The following is a 24,625-nucleotide window of genomic DNA, read 5'->3' as shown; positions in this document are numbered from 1 at the left end:
AAGTAAACATGTAGTTCTAACTCCCCCATCCCGTGGCATAACCTACCCGATAGACGATTCCCTAAGTTGTCAGAAAAAGAAGATAGAGAAAAGCGTTTGTGACAGAACATCACGTGATAGGGGCGGGGCCTAAAAATGAGGTATAGTAAGGGGGAGAGGAGTCTGCACTGGCTGGGGTTCAAGCATCAGGATCGGAAAGTCTGGGAGGAAGGGCACAAGAATGTAGGCATTCAGTCAGAGGAGTTATCAGCACTCGCAGTTGGGTCTCCCCAGAAATCTGCAACCATTGTTTCCCAAGCCCTTGCTTGCTCCAAAGGGCACCTGCCCTTGTGTGCTTCCCGAAGTAGGGCAATAACTTCCCATGTTGCCTATTGTAGTACATCCGCTCTCAAACCCTCAATCTGAGGACTCTCAGAATTCTTCCAGACCATAGTGATTTTACGCTTAGGCAACACCAAAGCCAGGTCAATGAAGCGGCTAGTGACTTTGTATTTGGTGGGGGTAAATACCCAGGAGGCAAAATCGGGGCAAAGTGGTCAGAACACTGAGCATGAGTTAGAATGTAGAGTTATGTCTGTGACTCTATTGTTACTGCTGACATACTGGAAGCAATTTTTGGCTTCCGGGGCCATCCGTGAGAAAAATACTGGCACTGTTTTACTGGAGGCAATTCCTAGCAAAGCAGGCATCTGTAATCAGTCCTTTTTTACTTGACAGCCACTCTAAAAGTAAAGTGCAAAGTAATTACTAAAGGTAATCCCTGGCATATGTGGCAATTGTGGAAAACACGCTGGTGCTGGCAAACTTGAGGAGGTTATGAGCACGGGGCACTTGTCAAAAGGGAGGACAATTGTGCCTTATTGGAGGGAGGCAACCATAACAAATGCTGGTCATCTGGGGATCGTCATGTTTCAATGGCTTGGCACATCATGAGAAGACTTGAATATTGGATTAGTGATCACTCTGAGCCTATGGCTTTTTAGCAAACTTATGTGAAATTTGTGGTTTAAAATCCACTATTTGAAGCAGTATTTTTCAGAACATTCTCAGGGGACAACCCTCCACAGCACCCCCTGGAAGCTGTGCAGCTCATTTGCCTTATTGGTGTGCTGCAATTCAGAGCAAGTATTACGCCCACCACTTTCAAAGATCATGTCAGCACCCTAGCATAGGTTCTAAGATATGTATTTGTCTGTGTTGTTATATTAATCATGCATTTATTACGTAACTTAATCAATATCAATTATCATAATGTCAACAAAATTAAGGTAAAGCCGCAAGACTTCCCCCGAAGATTCAAGGTTATGGGTTGTATGAAGTCACTTCCTGTGATGTCATTAAGGGCAAAGGGTATGTGGTGTTGCTTCTAATATCCGTGGTATTTTATCAAATCTACATCCATTGTTCACATATCTGCCTCCCATTGAATAGAAAGTGCACTGTACTATCAATGGTTGATAGGGTTTTGCACCAACAAATGCTGCCTCTTTGAAGCAGGTGTTAAGGATAAATATTTATATTTCTCCGATCTTTTTCCAATTGTGCATGTGTGCTTCACTGTACAACACACATCCAAGAGGGAAAAGTGTTTGTCTAGACATAATAGGGCATATTTACAAGGGGATATCGCCACCTGAACGTTACTTTTAATGAAAGTAATGAGACAAGAACTACTTCAGTATAATAATACTGTGACATGGACCAATGAGATGGGATTTTACTGGGACACTTTGGTACTGAAATATTTTTTATTTTTTTGCAAAAGCTTAACATTATCATATCTAGCAAAATGTGTCATAGGTTTTGTTGCTGTTAGTAAATCCATATGCAAAAATGTTGCAATCCAACTCCATCATGGCTTCAAGAGAAAATGGAGTGAGCCAGCCATCTACCAATGCATCTACAGGACTTACACCTGTTGCAGGATCCCAAGATGCTGATGTTTAATTGGTGCTATTGACATCTAAAGCACCACCTTCCACTTGTCCCGAAAAGCCATCAATAGTGTGAAAATTTTTCACACTTTCGCAGGAACATCTGTGTGAAATCCACTTAAATTATATTGCGCCGGCACAGATGCAAAGATAGCATCAAGATGTTGAGTAGACCGATAAAGTGCACCATAAGAAGTGCGACAGCAGGTACAACTGGTAGAAAACCCAGAGATGCAGAACGTCGCCGCTTACTGCACAGAATGTACGCAAATGGGTTGTTATGGGGAGAGCAACAAGAGTGAGTGTGTTTTTTCAAGAGACACAGCGATTCATCACAATGATCAACATAAGGATTTGTACTAATCCCTTAAGAAATAAAATAAATAGAAATTAATGGTGGATTACAAAACTAAAAAAACAAAGTTGAAAATTAAAAACATGTTTGGACATATCCTTTTTTTATTTTTATTAAAAGGGACCCTAGAAAAGGTTGAAAAAGGTATGAACATTTTTTAAAGTAAAAAAGATTCACAGAAAAAAATATTCAAAAAGAAGAACCTTTCAAAAAGATGTACATGTAATTAGTTGGCTGCAGAGTGTGGCCTATAGACAGGGACCCTAATCTAAATGCATTGGGGCAGATTTACAAGCCCCATGCGCCACATTTACGCCACCGTTGCGTCACTTCTGTAACGTAGCGGCGGCTTAAACCATGCACCATGTTGCTCCTTATTTACAACTTGACGCATCTAGGGAGATGGGTAACGTTGTAAAGCCCTGCGCCACATGAAAACTGCATTAGGTTTCATGTGGGCGTTCCGGCACAGGGTGGGCGTTCTGTCACAGGAACGCCTTGTAAAAGTGACGCAGTGAAATCTACAAGATTTCATGCAGTCACTTTTACATCCCTGCTGTGTCAAAACCCTGCGCCTGCTTGAAGCAGGTGTAAGGAGTGACACAGCATATTAGGCATTGGGCGTCCCTGAGCATTGCTGGAGCCATGCCGCGCTTGCGACACAACTCCAGCAATGCGCCGCCCTTACACCACATCCTATCCTTGCGCCACGGTGCGCCGCATTGTAAATGCAATGCATTTGTGGCGGCGCAGGGAGGGAATTGCGTGTTGCATCTTTTCTGGCGCATCCCTGCTGATTTGCAGAGATGCGACAGAACTCGTAAATCTGCCCCTTTAAGTCTAACTGAAGGTTATACGCGGGATAGTTTTCACACCTGTAAAAGTTCAGTGTCAGCTTTGTCATAGGTAAAATGTAAAAATCAATTGCAGTGCACTAAATACAAGAGAGTACTGTCTGGTTTGTACCCTGCACTGAGGTACCACTGTTTATTTGCATTAGGTGGGCCACATCGCTGAGCAATACTTGTGGGCCCAGATAAATTTATGAAAAATTCACACAATGCAGTGCAGGTTCTAGAGTTGCGTTGCATGAAAGGGAGACAGCAGAACAGTGTCATATCTTACAAGGTATGGCACTGTTTTCCTCTCACTGCACTGGTTTGGTTTAGGATGCCATGGGCCTTCACACACATCCTTGTGCCACACTGCAAGAGTGTGTGTGTTCTGTAAGGAATAGTTTTTGTAGTTGAAGCAGGGGCATAACACAGGCCCCCGCAGCCCCCACAGTGCAGGGGGGGCCTAGTTCTAGGGGGCCCCCTCAGCACAGCACTCTGGCTTCAGAGCTCCTGATTGAGCCCAAAGGGAACCCCTCCATGTGCCTAGCAGGGAGGCCCCCTCAAGTTTTGTTACACCAGTGAGTGGAAGGGACCCATTCCAGTAGCAAAGCTATCCTTTAACACCTTTACTGCTTTGAATGTGTGCTGTACAATGTAGCATGCATGCAAAGTAGCAGGAATTAGTAGAAATGTAATAATTACAACTCATTACACCTGACACGAGGAAGCACGAGATTTTAGCCCAAATTCTTCTCAAACACGCTGGAGGATTTTGAAAAAACATTTTTTAGCTCTCATAACTCTGAAACAGGTAATGTGGAGGAACGTCTAGCTTGTTTCAATTCTAATATTTAAACAACCATCGACCGTCTGGTTCAGTTGAAAAAATGCACTAATGTAGCCAGACACCCCCTATCAGCCTGGTTCTCTTCTAATCTTCGAACAGAAATGAGTAGCTGTAAAAAATTAGAATGGCTATGGCGTACATCACATCTCCCACAGGATAAAGATAATATAAACTAGCAATGGTGCAATGTCATAAAAACATCAAACACGCTTGCGGAACCCATATAGTGCAAGAACGTGAACAGTCAGGGAATGCACCCAAAACCCTTTACCAGATTTTTACTCAAAAAATTGAATTAATTTATAATAAAAGTACAGCAGCTGGAAGCCCGCAGGTCGATCCTATGACCGACCAACATGCAAGTATAGACAACACACATAGGCTAGACACATTTGTGACACTTAAACCCGAAGAAGTGCAGACTTCACTTAAAACAATAAAATCAGGCTCTCCGCTGGACATCATCCCTGCTAGGATCACCTCATTGCTAGCCAAACAACTTGCTGCTCCTATTTGCTCTATTCTAAATAGTTCGTTAGAAAAGGGCACCCTCCCTACCGCATGGAAGGCGGCACAGATAATTCCCATCTGGTAAACCCCAAAGCCCCATGGATCATTTATCCAAGTACCCGTTCCCTTTCGTTATTTCCTCTCCTGAGCAAGGTACTTGAAAAGCATGTGAATATGCTTTTGCACACAACACTGTAGTCACATGTTATTAATTGAGAAGTGCTTGCTCGACTTTTCTTCACATGAGAACTGTCTGTTGTTCACATCCCGAACAGTGAGCAGCGACCTTGGTCTGAACATATGTAAAGAAACAGTCTGGGTCGCTAGACGGTGCATGTTGTTGGGTTCAGGTTGATCGCCCACTATTTAGACAAAACACGCACGCAGCTGCAAATACCTGAAAGTCGGGTGCTTTTAATATTGCAGTGTTGCATGTTTTTCATGACATTCGGAAGAAGAGCTTTCCCAGGAGCAGAGTTTAGCTGATCCTGTGATGTGAATCCACTAAGCTGATCTTTACGGTATGGGGTTCCTCATTCAAGCCTAGAGACCTTTTATTAGTAATAATAATCATATTAGTTTACTAGCGAAAGGACGGTGGCTGACATCCACTGTCATTTTATTATGATTACTCCTTTCATTTTCTATGGTATTGTAACTATGCTGATGGTTTTGATCTTAATCATTTGTCTGCTTATGTTAGCCAAAGTACTGCATCTTAGGACACGAGGTTTATAAAATAAACTCTTTAAACTTTACTGTGTCTCTGTTTACTCTGTTGTGGACTGATATGCGAATAATTACGAACAGGTATTTCTGATTCCCACCATTCCTGAGAATACCCTAAGTCGCTTGTTCTGGGTTGTCTATACATTGGGTCAGCCAAGATAAAACTCGGATAACGAATGGGACACTGATGCTGGTCGGATAAGGGGTTCTGGGTTCTGAGGTGAGTTTTTGGTACACCACAATTCACTGAGGTCCTGGTTTCCTGTGCATAGTTCTGTGCATAAGCAGAATCCCTGCAACATGGCGCACCTAACGTTTGGTCTATTGATTTGAAACGCCTTAGTAGTGCTTATATTAGTCCACAACACCCTCACTCTGGTTTCCGGTTAACGGGAGTGACGGTTTAACCTACCTGTGTTTCAACTAATAGGTTCATTCAAGCTTGATCATTAAAAAGGTTATTTTTACTGAACCCCAGTGCTACTGTTGATATCGTTGATACTCTTTAGTGTGTCCTAACGGCGGTCGAGATAGCCGCGCATAGCCGTACACCTCTACGCCGCCATTTGATGACGTATGGGGTGCCAGATGATGGGATGGCTGTTATTTTTGTGGTGAGCGCTGATGCGTCTTACCCATATGAGTTGTTTAACTCTTGGGTGACTTTTCCGGCGGTGGATGATGATGATACGTTTCATTCCTTTACTCCCACGCAGCTACCTGCGGTCTATACCCCGTATAGGACACAAGAAATTCCAATCTCTGCCTGGCAGCATACCATTTGGTTTAATGGCGCCCTTCCCCATGCGGTTGCACCGGCGAGAATGGGCCCGTTGTCTATTGCAGGGGCCACATGGCCGGTGCTGGCTGGCTTTACGCCTCATCCCCGCTATCTCACGGTGGCGGTGGCTGAGTTGCGGGTACTGCACACAGCCCTGATTACAGTTCATAGGGCTTTAGTGCAGTACGTGTCACGCAACGTGCAGGTGGGGGCACCTGCTGTTGCGGAACAACCAACGGACCACCACGCGGTGGTTATTAGTCCTGTTATGGTTAATTCGGTAATGGGCAAGCGCCCCCAAAGTAAGGATGATTTTCCTTATTGGCTTGCTGAGAAATTTGACCAACTGGAGTCGGTTTTTCCGCATACCACTCCTGTGGAGAAACACAGGATTCTCCACATTAGTTTGCCGAAAGACTTAGTCCCAGATATGGCTGATTGCACAAACTGGGGCAAGGTCTTTGCCGCGACCTACTCGAAGTGCTTCGGCACTCCGTCTCTGTCTGTACTACCCTCCGTCATCAAACGTGTTCAAGAGAATCACGGTGCGGAGGCTGCCGTTGAATTAGGAATGAGGCTTGTAGGAGTGTTCGATGTGGTGGCTTCCATGGTAATGGGCAACCTCAAAGACGATGCCATGCAGTTCCAAGTAGCTAATAAACTGGACCGCGTGGATGAACTCGACAGGCCCAAGGAGTTCGCTAAAATAATTGCGCAAGCCTATAGGACCGTGGGCCGTAGTGCGTTAGGTGTTCAACCAGCCGTGGTAATTCCTGATATAGTACAGCAAACTAAGGTGAGCTCGTCTACTAAAGACGAACGCCCAAATTTTCCTAAACAAAATTGGCGAGCAAAGAAACAGGGGAAGCAGCAACAGAAATAGGGGTCTCGTCCTGCCTCGCCCGTGCAGTCGTCCAGCGAACGCACATATGATCTGCGCGATTGATCTCGTATTAAGTCACCTGATAGATTTCAGGTTTCTGAACAACGCTCTCCTCGTTCTTTACAGGAAACATCGGCTTCACAATCCGGTGGCGGAGACCGTGGGAAGGGAAGGGGTGCCCAAAGTCGTGAGCAACCCCGCCAGACAGACGGCAAAGGCAAGCAGGACGAGTCTGCACGTCAACGACCCCCGTTTCAGAAGAGGAAAGTTGCTGCGCTAACAGCGAGGTATGCCACAGATGGTGCGGACGCAGCTTCAGAACCTGACATGGGCACTAACGCTGCTCGACAGCGCGGCAGAAGTTACAGTAGTGCAATAAGCACTGCGTCCATATCTGGTGGCGACAGCAACTAATACATTCATAACTGTAGAAACTGCTGACACTAGATTGGCTCCCCCTGACAGACTATATAATATAGTCCTTTTAATTGAAGGTGACATACAACGCACGATTAAAGGGATTTTTTGGGATAATCTGACCTCTTCATATGATATTCTATTGGCAGAGGCTGATTGGCCCCCGGCGTTTGTTTTAGATGCTCCTTGAGGGGAGGAGGTAATCCTCCCGTCCTTCGCGCACACAGTGCCAAAGGACCGAGCTAAAAAGTTTGCCAAGGAGTGGGCTCTGGTGCTTGCACCTGCACTGTATCGTAATCAGGTAGGCTGGGATAAATTGTCCCCCAGCCATGAAATTCCGTTGCGGTCCACGCCCCAGCCACAACCCCAATATCCCATGCGTCGCGTAGCAAGACCTCACGTCGTGGCTATCCTTGAACAATTGGAATATCAAGGTGTAATTGAAACATGTGTGTCACCGATGAAAAATCCTTTATTCACTGTGACGAAGCCTGACGGGTCGTACCGCCTAGTTTTGGATTACCGGCATTTAAACTCTCATTGCCGGACATGCGCAGTACAGAATACTCACAGTTCGGCTCTCGTCGATAGTCTCATGAGAAAACGGTTTAAAACCACACTTGACATTTCCAATGGCTTTTACAGCCATAACCTGTCCTCTCTTCGTAGTGAGTGGACGGCATTTACCTCGGGTGGCAAACAGAAACATTTGAAAAGATTACCGATGGGCTATAAAAACAGCCCTGGTGTCTTCACCGCTCGCGTGATCCCTCTGTTAGAAAGCATAGACCCTGATGCGTACTCGTATGTGGATGATATTTATCTCACAGATGATGAGTTGGGACCGCATCTCCGTCGCGTTGATCGCATTATTGTTTTGTTTGCAGACTTCGGGTACAAATTCAACTTTGCGAAGTCCCACATTGCGGAATATACAGTGTTGTTCTTGGGATACGAACTCAACAATGAAGGTCGAGGATTGGCTCCGCACTTCCTAGAGAAATGCGCATGCCTACGTGCTCCTACGACACTGAAGAAATTACAATCTCTGCTGGGCTTTCTGAATTTCGGTCGAACGTACATTCCTGATTATGCCCAGCGTATCAAGCCACTTTATGCCTTGGTACAACCTACTTTTTCCAAATCTTGTTGGCTGCCAGAGCATTCAGCTATATTTCAATCATTGCAAGCTGATCTTCTTGCTTCAAAATATTTACTGACGCGTGATAACCACACTAACCTGGTGATAAGAATTGTGCCAAGCGCAGTGGGTTTCACATACTTAACGTTCAATGAGGGCGACACCGTCTACATTGCCTACAAATCACACTTGCACACTTCGGCTGAACTGCGATTTTCCACTGTCGAGAAAGTTCTGACGGCAGTACAGATGGCGATTCTGAAAGAGCGAACGCTATCGCAAGGTAAACGCATGTTGGTGGTAACACCATATCCTGCCCTTGAGGCGGTGACGAAAGCAAGTGTACCTAATTCTAAGGCTTTGCATCCAAGGTGGATACAGTGGGCCACTTCCTTGACATCGCCTGACGTCACATATATCTTTGACGTGGCTCTTAAGACTCAGGAGTTTTTACAGTGTGAATTAGTTCATCCAGCTCCTCTGTCTTTGCGCCCGCTCAAGGATTACCATTGTGTCATTTACACTGGCGGTTCTGCGCAACCGGCAACTGGATCGAAGCATGCCTATTCAGCGGCCTGCGCAATTGTGGTAGGTACTTTCGTGAATGGTGAATTCCAATCCGATGTCGTGCATACAAAGTCATTGGGTGATTGTACCGCACAGTTGGCGGAGCTTCGTGCTCTGGTGCTTGCACGAGAGTTTGCTGATCCCCAAGTCACTACTCTTATAGTGAGTGACTCATTTTATTGTGTCCAATCTTACAACGACAATCTACATTTTTGGTCTCAGAATGACTACCATGATTCCAAATGTATCGCGATTAAGCATAAAACGCTTTGGGTTCGAGTGGCAGAACTTAAAGAACATCTGCCTCTCGTGAATGTTATTCACACTCTTGGTCACCAACGAGTTGGTGTCCATGCTGTCGACAACAGCCTAGTTGACGAAGCAGCAAAAACAGCAGTGGCGACATACTTAGTAGCAGCAGTTACAAGATCACAAAGTAAGATCGATGATGACATCTTGGCAGCTATTGCTGCTACAGAGAAGGGAACCAAATATCCTAGAGGTTTCCCTTCTCCTTACCATTATCGCTTAAGTCCTGATAACGTCCCATTAGTGAGGATTAACGACGTTGGTGACAGATTGATTCCCAACGCGGACTGCAGACCATCTTTGATATTAGCAGCTCACGAGGGCATGGCGTCCGCGCATGCCAGCGTTGCAGCTACTGTATCTCTGTTACAACAACGTTACTGGTGGTGCGGTTTATACAAACAAGCTTGCGCTTATGTTCTTAATTGTGACATTTGCCAGCAGATAAAACCTTCAACTGCGGCGCGTCCGCCACAAACTCAGTTGTACATATCTAATAAACCACTGAGTTGTGTTTATTTAGATAATTGCGGTCCATTTACCTGCATACTGCATACAAATACATCTTGGTTGCAGTGGATTCGTGCACACGTTTTCTGTGGGTGTGGCCACAAAGGAGTGCTGATGCCCGTACTGTCATCAAGGATTTGCGTGTCTTTGCTGGAAGTTTTGCATGTGGTACCTTTAATTCTGATCAGGGCCCTGCGTTTGCCTCTAAGGCTTACAAAGAAGCCATGAGAAATTTGGGGGTCCAAGTCAAATTTTCGTCTCCATACCGACCTGAGGGTAATAGTGTAGTGGAGCGAATGAACCGTGACTTAAAGCAATCTTTGACAGCCAGGGTTTTAGGTACTGGCCGGAACTGGCTAGCCCACTTATATGACGTGCAACGTGCACTTAATAATCTCCCTAGAAGGTCTCTGGGTGGGCGGACCCCATACATGATGCTCTTTGGCATACGAATGTTTGTCCCGGACCTTGATGGTCTAGACATGGCGGCGTCGGCCGCACCCTTTGACGTAGATGAGCACTGTGCTGTATTGCAGAATCTTCAAGAAGCCAGAGACAGTCTAGCGAAGGAACACGTACCCTCCACATCTGATGCTGCGCTTCAGATCCCGGTAGTCGGCTGGCTACCTCGAGTTGGTGATCTGGTCCGTGAGAAGGTGGAGAACAAGAAGGAGTTAGACCCCTCTTATCGTGCACCAGTTCCGGTGCTTGGAGTACAGGGTACACGTACAGTCATTTTACCTCCACTTCCTGGTCGAAAGGATAACAGGCACATCTCTATTGACAATGTCAAGCTACAGTGAGTGGCTGATTCTTCTTAGTATGACACCGGCAGTTTCTTGCCCTTCGATGCTGTGAAATTCGGTTGTGGCCCCAGCTTCTAACACCTTGCCTGATGTTGCCGTCGAGATGCATACAGTTACTGGCCCTTTATTGCCACCGACACCTGGTGGTCTACCTGAAGATATTTAGTATGCTTATCCTGCGGATGTCCCTTTGCCTGTTTTACAATCCACCACAGTTACCCAGTCACGATACTCCTTTGACACTAATTCAATGACTTCCATTGCCCCGTCCAAAGTTTCAATTTTTGTTGCCTGGTTCAAAAGACATTTTTTAATTCCCCCTTGGACTTACATTTGGCTGGTGCTCATATGTATTTTTTTGTTTATGTCCATTGGCTTTGTGGTAGTGTTTTTTAGACTTATCAATGGACACTACCTGAAAGAGCGCTCTACAATTCGACTAATTGATGGAACTTTGGTCCCCCACTCCTCATCACATATCATGAAAAGGGACCAGACTTTTGTGAACATTACTGCCTGGCCTGTACGTGATGGGATCGCTTGGGATGCTGTAAAATTTAAAATTCATGGCCCCACTGAAGTAATCAATGTGCCAAATGTATTTCGTGTTTCTATGGGTGATGTAGTTAAGCAGAACATCCACTCGGATGATTGGGATGTACAAGCAATAGAAGCACTGTTTTCCGATTTGAAATATTATGCTGCATTTGATGCTGAAGATTTGTATTTAGATACTGCTAATTATGATGAGCAATTCTGCTATCAACATTATGGCACACATTTCCTACACAAAGCAAATACGTTTAGAAATTTCGTAAATTATACACAATGGGAACACTGTCCCGCCCCTAGGCTGGGCAGCTCCCCCACGTTAGTGGACAAATTCACATATTTTTCGGATTTCAGTGTGTCAAATCCGGCCTCCTTTTATTTTAAGGTTGCGGCTGAGTCTGCTTCTAAAGTTAGACTGACACACACCAAATTGTTGTATTCCAAATCCTTTATGGACAAGTTGGCAATTGGAAGATATGATCTGTGGAAAGCTACTATCGATCTTAAATCGGTTTGGGGTTCTAAACCGTGGCAGTTACAGGGAACAGAAGCTTTGCATCGTGCCTGCCTCATCCCGAACCACATGTTATTTTTGAATTCGTCAATTTTTCAGACCACCTGTTTTGGATTGGCTACTTCTAAAAAATTAAATTCTCCCTCCACCCCGGGTCTGGGTGCTTATCCTAATTGGGATAATCATATGGATCTGTCCCTTGCTACGTTGCAGTCATACCTTTCCAACACATCCTTCAATATTTCTGAATTGAATCCAGAAGGGTGGTTAGTGTGGCAAACGAGCTCAGATTCCTGTCAACATCGGTTTCTGGATTTAACACCAGGGTATACACAAATTTGTGTAGACTCCCGATTTGAACCTTCTCACACTGTAACTACCTACTCAGTAGGGAAGTTATGCCAATCTTGGCTGCAACATTCCACCTTAGCATCTGTTAAACTTCATTTATCACAATTGAACGACAAAATAGATTTGGATGATTTTGTTAAAGGTCCTGCGGTTGACAGGTCAAAAAGATAGGTATACGCTATTTATAACGAAGTTTGGAAGCTATCACATATTGAGGCTGCATCCAGATTACGAGCTATTGATCAAGCCAATATGGAAAAGGTGTTGGCTGTAATAGATAAAAGCATTAATACCCTGTCTTCCAGAATTTATACCTTGGATAATATTGTTTCATCTGTGGTAGACATTGTGCAGGATGACTTATCTGTATTGTATCATGGTCAGAATCAATTGCGTTCCATTATTCAGTTTGCATGGACATTGCAAACGTTAAAGGCTGGGAAAGTCCCTTGGATTACATGAATACTTCATCTTTGTTCCTCCCTTTTAATTTAAGAGCGAAACAAAAATTCATGTCCATGAAAGATGCAACATATTCATTGCTGCACATTGAAAAGTTAGAACCTTTACCTTTCTCTGTTGCCGAATTAAACTCCACTGTGTGGCTTATCCACGGGTTGATAACGTTACCCTTCCCCCTGTTTAAGTTCAGTTCGTGCATGAAACATTATGCCCTTGTCAGATATGAAAAACTTGGTACTGCCTTCCTGCATGAGGTTTGGTCAATCCCATTCACGTATAGATGCGTGAGGGACCGAAAAGAGGTTTATTTAAAAGGTAAAGAGTGCACTTCCACACCAGATCACTCTGTAGTGTGTAGGCACATTCAATTGCATGGTGCATGTAATGTGCACGCTCCTAATTTAGCTTGCGTCCTGAAAGGGATCCCTGTGCCAGTTATAACACTGTCTTTTACGCTGCTTGCTAACGGTAGTTATTTGCTATTAAATAATGAAGCATGCTGTGGGATGTTAGTGGGAATTCCCTACATAGTGACTGTAACACAGAGAGTAGTTTGCTGTAATAACGTCCTTTTCCCACCCCCGCATGGACGGCTCGATGTATCCATCTGGCCTTCCATTCCAACCTTGAAAGCAGAGTTCAATAAGATGAGCAGAATAAGGGCTCTATCGTCTAAAAAAGAAGTCGCGTTGACTTCGTCCAGGGAAACATTTGTCCTTCACGTAGCAAATACGCGCACAGAGGTGCAAACGCTTTTGAATACTGATTTCCCACTTCATTTTGGGGCCCTGATTCAGACTATCTTTAATGCCTCGTCAACAAGTGGCCTGGCTCATTTTTTTTACAATTGTGGGCTCCAGCCTCGTGACCTCCTTTCATACTATTTTTGGTGTGATCCCGGCATTCTTTCATTCTATTTTTTCCAGCGTCTTCAGAGGTCTCCCTTTGCTTCTCGCCCTCGTAGCTGGGGTGCTTTTGTTGATCTGCGTACTACGTTATGGATGCACAACTTGCGTCACACGACAGCAGGTCCCGGCTGCTCCATCTTCGTAACCGGATGCTTGAATACTATGGCATTTTACCACTGGCGACCTTAAGCATAGCCTATGGATTGTCCTTCCGGTTTCCCTACTTTACTTGTGTGAAGCTTGCATTTCATTGCCTAGATTGTCCATTCCAATGGGCTCTGGATTTGTGCCTGTCGAACTCGGTGTCTCCTGCCCCGGATTATGATCGGCTAATGAGCCCCTTAGTGGCTCATGAGTTGGACTGTTCTGGCATCAGGATTATGGCCTGTGGAGCAGCACAAGGAGTCCTTGGGAATTGGGACATCGGAACGGCTGCAGCTGAATTCTTAGTGAGAAGTTATCTTGAAGAACACACCAGGTGTCCTCGAATGGTGCAGGAGACTCCGGTTGTCGAGGAACATGTGTGTTCCTTCCTCTTGTTAAACTGGATGGCAGTTAATTTTGCAGAACGTTCCAATGATTTCCTCTTGGAAGCTGTTGCAACTTATTGTGCTTATACATGGATGGATAGACTTTTTTGCACCTTTATTTCGTCATACGTCCTTCAATGATGGTTTTTTTTTATCCTTTAAATGGGTTTTTTTCAATCCTTTCTATTTTTTCTTTGTTTTTTTTTTCTTCGAACTTTTTCACTTACCTTATATGGACTTACAATTTATGCCCTTGGTTCTGTTCTATCAAACTTGAACTCTGCGTTCTTGCAAGTGCGCCCCTCCTGGTTAGTGGTCCGATCAAGGGGGGGTGTAGTGAAGATTGCTATCTATATACGTACAATGCTAAGTTAGCACAACCGTGTTAGATGTTAGAAAGCCATCTTGCCGCTTTTGCACACAACACTGTAGTCACATGTTATTAATTGAGAAATGCTTGCTCGACTTTGCTTCACATGACAACTGTCTGTTGTTCACATCCCGAACAGTGAGCAGCGACCTTGGTCTGAACATTGTGTAAAGAAACAGTCTGGGTCGCTAGACGGTGCATGTTGTTGGGTTCAGGTTGATCGGCCCACTATTTAGCCAAAACACGCACGCAGCTGCAAATACCTGAAAGTCTGGTGCTTTTAATATTGCAGTGTTGCATGTTTTTCATGACATGACAGGAAGAAGAGCTTTCCCAGGAGCAGAGTCTAGCTGATCCTGTGCTGTGAATCCACTAAGCTGATCTTTACGGTATGGGGTTTCCCATTCAAGCCTAGAGACCTTTTATTAGTAATAATAATCATATTAGTTTACTAGCGAAAGGAAGGTGGCTGACCTCCACTGTCATTTTATTATGATTACTCCTTTCATTTTCTATGGTATTGTAACTATGCTGATGGTTTTGATCTTAATCATTTGTCTGCTTATGTTAGCCAAAGTACTGCATCTTAGGGCACGAGGTTTATAAAATAAACTCTTTAAACTTTACCGTGTCTCTGTTTATTCTGTTGTGGACTGATATGTGAATAATTACGAACAGGTATTTCTGATTCCCACCATTCCTGAGAATACCCTAAGTCGCTTGTTCTGGGTTGTCTATACATTGGGACCGCCGAGATAAAACTCGGATAACGAATGGGACACTGATGCTGGTCGGATAAGGGGTTCTGGGTTCTGAGGTGAGTTTTTGGTACACCACAATTCACTGAGGTCCTGGTTTCCTGTGCATAGTTCTGTGCATAAGCAGAATCCCTGCAACATGGCGCACCTAACGTTTGGTCTATTGATTTGAAACGCCTTAGTAGTGCTTATATTAGTCCACAACACCCTCACTCTGGTTTCCGGTTAAAGGGAGTGACGGTTTAACCTACCTGTGTTTCAACTAATAGGTTCATTCAAGCTTGATCATTAAAAAGGTTATTTTTACTGAACCCCAGTGCTACTGTTGATATCGTTGATACTCTTTAGTGTGTCCTAATGGCGGTCGAGATAGCCGCGCATAGCCGTACACCTCTATGCAGCCATTTGATGACGTATGGGGTGCCAGATGATGGGATGGCTGTTATTTTTGTGGTGAGCGCTGATGCGTCTTACCCATATGAGTTGTTTAACTCTTGGGTGACTTTTCCGGCGGTGGATGATGATGATACGTTTCATTCCTTTACTCCCACGCAGCTACCTGCGGTCTATACCCCGTATAGGCCACAAGAAATTCCAATCTCTGCCTGGCAGCATACCATTTGGTTTAATGGCGCCCTTCCCCATGCGGTTGCACCGGCGAGAATGGGCCCGTTGTCTATTGCAGGGGCCACATGGCCGGTGCTGGCTGGCTTTACGCCTCATCCCCGCTATCTCACGGTGGCGGTGGCTGAGTTGCGGGTACTACACACAGCCCTGATTACAGTTCATAGGGCTTTAGTGCAGTACGTGTCACGCAACGTGCAGGTGGGGGCACCTGCTGTTGCGGAACAACCAACGGACCACCACGCTGTGGTAAATTTAATTACCTAGACTTAATTTATGCGGTAAAATTCAATAAGAATAACTCAGTAAAAATAAGAGGCAGAATCCGTGGTATTTGAGGTTTTAAACTGGGTTTATTCCTTACAAAGGAATTGGTTCGAACCAGGCAATCGGGTTCCGTCACCACTAAGGTTCGGGAAGGGATAGAGCGCAATTTTATTGACAGGTTATCATATATATAGTAAATGCATTACAGTAAAGACATATGCAGAAGGCGTGACAGCTGAGAAAAGAGATAAGAATACACATACGTAATGAAAAGGCGTTACAATAGGCGTGCATGAGGGCATGTACTAGAAACGTCATTATGATGATGACACAAGTGGGTGGATCCATGAGAGAATCCTGCAAAGTCAGCAGAAATACTTGGCAGAAATGCGCGCACAGTAGCATGACGTGTGATTGACGTGTAACTGGAGGGTGAAGGGGACTTGACATTTAGCCCTACATGAGGAGACAGAAGTCTGGGATGTCAGAACAACCTAATCCCAAATCGTATCTAATATCTTGTGTTTAAGGAACTGTATTATCTAGGAGGAAAGGTCTCTCAGGCAGAGGCTATCCTATACTAACTACTAGTGCGTGTATAAGCGTCTATGTGTCTACATGAGATGCGAGGGGGCATGGGCCTACCATGGCAACAGAAGCCATGAATTACTTGCACGGAGACAGTAAGGCCGGGCCCTTTGCTCTGTAGCTGGAAGGATGTTTACCTAAACTACTAGACAGGAATGCATTTCTCGAGGAGCGAAACAGATAACTTGAAGGCTGAATACAGTTTTTGGCAGGCAACAGGCCGGGCCAGGCACCGTTAGCCGCGCAGGAAGTAAGACAAAGGTCAGGGATACAGATACAGGTCCAGGCTGGAGCATTCAGAGGCAGAAGCAGGAAAAGCTTGATGGCAGAATTCAGGGCCTACCTTGCCAGAGCTGGAAAACGTGAAAAGTATACCATATAAAGACGGTGGCAAGGCATACTTAGGAACGGAATATTCGACCCATTCATGGCGGATCTGAAAGAGGACATGTTGACGTTGGACACATATGTATTTGCGTCTTCATAGGTAGAAGTGGAGGGAACATACATGTACTTGTAGCATGTACATGGAGCCGTTGGGGTCTAAGATAGGGGACACAATTGACCATAAAAATTCATATTTCCTCATTCCCTCCTTGTCCCCTACGGACCCTTCATGAGATATCGATCCTCAGGAATCCATCAATCTGTTCATGTAACATCATTTGCTCTTCTTTCTTCTTCCGGGATTTTGAACGAGAACTTGAACGTGGAATACATGATGTGGCACACAGGCCGCAAATCGCTGGTCCACATTGTAGACACAGGCAGCAACTGAATACTATGAGAAGGCCAATACCTAGGAAGGATAGGACTTTCCATCCCCAGGCTGACAACACTCTCCAGAACCAACCGGACCATGTCCAGGTGCCTGGATTCTGATGTATCTGGCTTGCAATCTTATGAAGACGAGTTATGGCTTTATATACGGATGGCGCGTTTTCTGGAATGAAAACACAACATCTTGATCCGATGACTCTACAGGCTCCACCCCTATCGGCCAGGATGACGTCAAGGACAAGACGATTTTGGAGAACAACAATCCGCATCGCAGACTGCTCCTCTGTTAAGTTGCCTAGGGCAGAGGTAGTTTCATTCACTACTGCTTCAAGGGTTCTGGTTAATCTACGTATCAGTTTACTATTAGAGACAACGCCTATGTAGGGAAAGAGACCTTTATTGAAGTCTGTATATTGTTCCCATGCTGTTTCAGTGTAGTCGACAATCGGGAGATCTCTCTGGGGTCTATTGTGTACTAGATGGGTGTTTCTATGATAATCAGGAGGGGCTAGAAAAACAGGTGGCAGAAGGAATGCAATGTAACAGGTACCATCCCAATCTAGAGGTAAGCGTATATATGCGGTATGACCACAAATGAAGTAGGAATGACGGGAAGCTCTAAATGTAGACTTGCCTTTATCACTGAATTCGATCACAGTAGTACATTTACTATGACCCAGATGTACTGAACCATTCTTTCTTACACATAATTCACCTTTGACTGGTAATACGGACATAGCAGGCAAGACTGATGCAGCTTCGGATTCAACATTCAGAATCATGAGGTTAAGTGTAAAGTTACCCAATCCATATACTTCATTTTCTAGATCAGTTCCTGTCCTTTTGGGAAGTCCCTCCTTGTTAGGGTAACAGGCTTTAAGCAAAACTAAGTTCAGGTTTCCCCATACCCAGTTGCTCTGGTAAACTACAGTATTTGAATCTAAAGAATTAATCAAACTAAACCATGCGCCACAGGAACCATTGTGCGTGAATGGATACGGAAAGAGGGGCAGAACTCCCTTGTATTTCTGATAGGGAGGGAGTCGGCCACATATCCAACAATTAGTAGCATTGTTGGCCTGATGGGAGTGATGTAACATGCTAATGAATGTGTTGTTGCGCAGCGCAAGTCTATAGGGCAACTCATGTGAAGGTAATTCGCTAAAAGAATGTTCGGCAGTAACATTGTAAGCAGAATGAGCACGCTTGAAAATAGGATAGTATATGTGCAACAGTATACTTGCAGCAATAATCAGCAGATTTAGAAAAAACATAATCAACAATGTCACTATACAGTGACTATGAAGTGATTTACAATATGCACGTTTCTTGAGCTGTTTCTGTCTATCTCTCTCTCGATTTCGGTCTAGAGGATACATGTCAGAGACTAATTTAACCGATTCACCTAGGAGAGGACTTAAACAATCAAATTGTCTGACTTGCTAGACCTTAGTTTCAGTTTATAGTTTTGGGAAGCAGTGTTCTCGACCAGGGGAAGTTTTGAATCAGTCTGTGGAGGGGGGCAGGGCTGAGAGTTCAAATCAGAAGGTAGTCCATGAAATTTCTTGATGTGGCTCGAGTGTAGCCAACCCTTGCGACCCTCGACCTTCACTGCTGTCCTCGTGGTCAGAAGTACTAATTTCGGTGTTTGCCAGCGAGGCTCCAGCGGGCTCCTCCTGTCGAAGTTTCTTATAAAAACAAAATCTCCGGGAACCACTTCATGGGGCTTCACCTCGGTGTTGTCGGGAAAGGCTGCAGCTACCTGTGAACGGCAAGATTGTAGTGCAGACATCAAGGAAGCAAGGTAATCTGCCAGCATATTACAATCAACATCAGTGATTTTACGAGGTATAGGCGTCCCCCACATATTTGGTGGCCTACCGAAGACCACCTCGTACGGGGATAGCCCTGTGCGAGAATGTGCTACCATTCTCATGTAAAAGAGTGCAACTGGTAAAGCTACTATCCAGTCGACACCTTTCTCTCTACAAATTTTAGAAAGTCGAATTTTCAGAGTCTGGTTATGACGTTCCACGAGACCTGCTGCCTCGGGATGCCGGACACAGTGGAATTTCCATTGATAGCCTAACAGGAGTGAAATGTGTTTCATCAGCTCGGATGAGAACGGTTGGCCATTATCTGAGTACACGATACGGGGCAAACCATACCGTGGGAAGAATTCACGAACCAGCTGCTTGGCAGTGGTCGGGGCAGTGTAATCTGAGACTGGATATGCTTCTGTCCAACAGGAAAGAGCGCATACAACTACGAGGACATATTTGAATCCTCGACATCGTTCCATCTGGATATAATCCATCTGGAGGACTTCAAAAGGGTGATCAGGAGGTTGAAATCCACCTTGCTCTACAGGAACACCTTTATCTGGGTTGAACTGACAACAAATCATACAAGTACGGACTTTCTGTTTGGCTGCAGCTCGTAAGTGTTTATTAAACCAAATGTTTTGAATACTGTCTAACATAGGTTTTTCTCCTAGATGTGCTGGACTATGTATTGTGTTAATGATAACTTGAACCATTGAGTCTGGGAGAAACCATGTAGATTTTCCCTTCGTCATCCATCCCTGATCTGTTTGGATCCCTCCTAGTTCAGTCCATTTCTTGATTTCCTCTGGTGTAGCATGTGTCTGTATGTCAATTACATCAAGGGCGGGATCCCTAACTGTCATGCAGTGTGTCGGTGTCGGAACTATTGTCTTTGTCAAGTCAGTTGCATGAGTCCTATTCTGTGCTGTTTGCTTAGCTGTTCGGTCTGCTAGGTCGTTACCCTGGGAAATGATATCGGTAACCTTTGTATGAGCCTTGCACTTCATGATAGATATCGAAGTAGGCAGATGTATTGCATCTAACAGAGCTTGAATGAGGGGACCGTGTTGAATGTTGGCACCGTGAGAAGTCAAATAACCTCTCTCTCGCCAAAGGACTCCGAAGTCGTGTACAACTCCGAATGCATAACGTGAATCTGTGTATATGTTAACTCTCTAATTTTTGGCTTGAATACAGGCTTGTGTCAGAGCGATGAGCTCTGCTGCTTGAGCTGACAATGTGTCAATACAATTTGTTTCAATAACTTCGGTGTCTGTCGTGACTGCGTAAGCGGCCACTAATTCTCCTGTACTTGTTCTCATGCATGAACCATCCACATAAAGTGTCAGGTCTGGATCTGGTAATGGAACGTCTGTCAAGTCTTGTCTGGGTTTCGTCGTAATAGTAATGACTTCAATGCAATCATGTGCCAATGGGTCTGTTCCACTTAATGGCAAAAGTGTGGCAGGATTTAATGTACTACAGCGTCTGATTTCTATGTGTGGCTGAAACAATGTTAATTCGTAACCTGTCAGTCGTGCTATAGTCAAGTGCTGAGTCTGAGTTCTGTTTAAAAGAACTTCCACGGAGTGTGGAACTTGCACTGTCAATTGATGTCCTAATACTATGGAATCGCTTTGTCTGATCGCTAAAGCTGTCGCTGCGACTGATTTCAGGCATGTAGGCAGAGCCTGAGCTACTGGATCTAATGTGCTAGAAAAGTAAGCACACGGCTTGTGTGAACCTGCTTGTTCCTGAGTGAGTACTGACAAGGCAGTACCTTCGCGTTCTGTAACAAAGAGTGTAAAAGGCTTACTGTAACATGGTGTCGCTAAAACAGGTGCTTGACATAAGGCTTTCTTTAAGTCTTCAAAAGCTTGTGTATGTGCCTGAGTCCAAGGGAGGACAGTCGAAGTCGCTGCCTCCTGGGTTGTCAACTGAATGAGTGGTTTTACTAAAAATGCATATTGGGGAATCCATTGTCTACAGTACGAAGTGAGACCTATGAAGGCCCGCACCTCCTATTGTGTCTTGGGTGGTGGCATGTTTACAATTAACTGGATGCGGTCAGGTGTGAGCTGTCTTCCCCCCTTGGACAGCAAGTGCCCAAGGTACACAACTTGCTGAACACAGAATTGCAGCTTCGAAGGGGACACCTTGTGCCCCTTGTCGGCCAGAAAATGTAAAACCGTCAGTGATGCTTTTTCACATTCGGGTTCGCTTCGGGCGGTGATCAGCAGATCATCGACATACTGAAGCAGTGCAGTGTTAACAGGCATGTGGATACTGTCAAGTTGTCTTTTCAGTGCTTGGCTATAGATGCTGGGGCTTTCTGTAAATCCTTGAGGTGCGCGTGCAAATTTAAAGCTTCGTCCATTTAAACTAAATCCAAACAAATATTGGCTTTCCGGATCGATTGGGACGCTAAAGAAGGCATTCTTGAGGTCAATTACAGTAAAGAACGTTGCTTCTGAATCAATAGCTGTCAATAATGAAGAGATATCTGGAACCACGGGGTACTGTGGTACAATGCATTTATTCAATTCGCGCAGATCAATAATTAATCGATAAACTGGGGGTGCTTTTGGATCGGTTCGTTTAAGAACCGGAATTATAGGAGAATTACACACATTGGAGTCTGTTTCCACAACCACTCCTTGTGCAATGAGCTCGTCAATGATTTGCAGCAAAGCCACTACAGCATCTGGAGGTAACTTGTATTGTCGAATTCGTGGTAATACCACTCCTGCTTTGAGTGTGACTCGATATGGTGTAATATGCATACAACCTACATCAGTGGGGCCTTGTGCCCATAAATGTGCAGGGACATTCTGTAACCTGTGATCCATGTCTCTAAATACATAGTGACCTTTAAAGTTGCGCAAAAATAGTCGTACCCCCTCCGGGGAACAACATATTACAGCTCCTAGAGCTTTCAGTGTCTTTATACCTAACAAGTTTTCTGGGCATGATTTTGTAAGCAATAGATCTGTAGTCCGTGTCAATGGACCAACTGCAAGAGGCAGAGGTTGCGATACTTCGTTAACAATAGGCTTTCCTGAAAATCCAAGGGAAATATTCTGTGAGCCTGAGAGGGGTGCCCCTGGAACCTCGTCGTGACTTATAGTTGTTCTGCTTGCCCCTGTATCAATTAAAAACTTTCTGTCTTTCCCTAATACTTGACTATGTACATAAGGACCCTCTTGATCTACGGGAACCTCAATAAGGGGTAAGCCAACTTCCCTCTCTAGGCTGTTTCATGTGTATCGCTGATAATCGGGATAGTCATTTTGTGCATACTGGTACATCTGTTGTGTCGTGTTCTGTGTTGCGGCAATAGGCTGTGACTGTGGTACCGCTACTGTCTGTTGTGCAGCTTGCATAGGCTGTACATTCTGAGGTACTTGTTGTTGGATCTGATCCTGTCTAGGCGGACGTGGTCTCTCCTTGGTTTTACCCGTAGAGATATTATGTTTCAGAACTGCGCAATCGTTTATATAATGACCTGGCTGTTTACAATAGTTGCATGTTCCTTTAACAGGAACCGCTGAATTGTTGGACTGTGTCGCACCCTTTTTATGACTGTCAGCTGGAACTGACTGGGCGACGAGCATTTTCATTTTCGCGTCTTTCATACGTCTTTGTTCGTGTTCTTGTTCTTCTCTAATTCTATTCTGGTGGTACTGTAACATTTGTAACATTTGTGACGGGGTATTAACTTGCCAAGAGCTCTCTACTTTCAATACTCTGTTCTTAACCTGAGGCAAGGAATTTTCAACTAATTTTGTTACAAAAAGATGTGGATATGAATCGCTACTTGCTTTCAGGCCGCTATTAATACCAAAACATTTTTCAAATCGGGAATAAAAATCACTAGTGTCTTCATCGGGTTTCTGTTTGCAAGCTGATATTGCTCCCCAGTCTTCCTTTTTCGTAGTTAATAAACGTGGCAATACTTGTACTAATAATCCTGGTAATGCTTTAGTTTTGTCCCCAAGCCCTACGCCTGCAGTTCGGGCATTTTCTTCGTTTTCTAATGCTGTCCAATCAATCTTTTGTTCTCCCACCTCCCACTCTTTTTCTTTGAGTTTCTCGTAAATACCGGCAGGCAATAATACTTTCAATATTTTCATAATGTCAGGATAGGTATAATCACCCATGAGTAACATGTCTTTTATTTCACGGTGAAAACCTGCTGGATCTCTGTCATGGCTGGGCACTAATTTTTTCATTTCCAATAGTTCTATTTTAGTTATAGGCGTGTACACAAACACGCGTCTAAAAGTATTATCATCATTTCTAACTGGGTGTACTTCGCGTAAGGGATTCTGTCTGTCTATGTAATACGTCTTTCTTTCCATGGAGGGAGCTGGATCATGTTCTGGACACAAAAAGGCACTATATCTGTGCCGATATTCTAGAATTACTTTAATTAGATCGGTACCTAGACCTCTCCATTTATTCATGAGTAGTTCTATCAGTATATCAGGTAGGGAACCAGGATCGGAGTGTTGGCCTTTATATAATATAAGGAGATGTTGTATCATGTATATACCAGCTAAACGCTGTTCGTCTGGTGAAAGATTCAAAAACGTATGTACTAGGGCGTCATCACTATATTTATCAGAACTGTCAGCCCATTGTACTGCTGACCTGGCTAATTCTTGTTCATCCATAGAATCGAGTACATGGTACCCCATTCGTTCTTGAAGTATTTTATCAGTAGCCTGAAACAAATGTTCAGGGGTCCTTGGGTTTGACATAGCTGCTTGAAAAATTCTCTTACTTTCTGGACGTGTCGGACGTATTGAATTATTGAAGGATCTTCCTTTTCCTACATAAGCTATCATTTCTCTAGCTGGTAATTGTAATTGTCCTGTTGTCATTTCTAGTTGTTCCTCATCGCCTGAGGACTCAGTTTTATCTGCATCTGTTTCTCTTTCAGGCTGTTCTTTTTCACATATTTGTTCTACTTTTTTCCTGATCCTTCGGTACATACTTTCTATACTATTCTGTTTATCATGTTTTCCGTCTGCTATATTCTGGCCCCATTTGTTAAGGGCTCTCATTTCTTCCGCGTCTACACCTGGCCTATCTCTGTGTCTTATCAGACAGTTTATAAAGAAGCGTAACAACAGTTTTTGCGTGTCCACTTTCTGGTAGGCCATGGCCTCGCCAATACTTTCAGGACCTTGCCCTGTTTGGACAAAGTGATATATTTTGTCTAGATGTTCAATCATTCCTGGTAATATCATTAAATAGTTCGCAACTCGTCGTAGACGTACTGATGATAGCATCATTCTGTCGTCTTTACCTGGTACTGGATCATATCTACAATCTGTAAGAGGCTCTTTAAATATGTCATAATTCGCGGTTTGAGGTGTACGTTGGTGTGCTAGATCCCTATAAGTCAATCGACGCACTGATGGCGGCGTATGAAAACTTCCTGTCGCACCTCCTGAGGTGCTAG

This window comes from Triturus cristatus, chromosome 5_2, assembly GCF_964204655.1.
Source record: "Triturus cristatus chromosome 5_2, aTriCri1.1, whole genome shotgun sequence".
In the NCBI taxonomy this organism is placed as follows: Eukaryota; Metazoa; Chordata; class Amphibia; order Caudata; family Salamandridae; genus Triturus; species Triturus cristatus.
The sequence above is the reverse complement of the archived record's forward strand: the minus strand, read 5'-3'. Positions refer to the sequence as shown.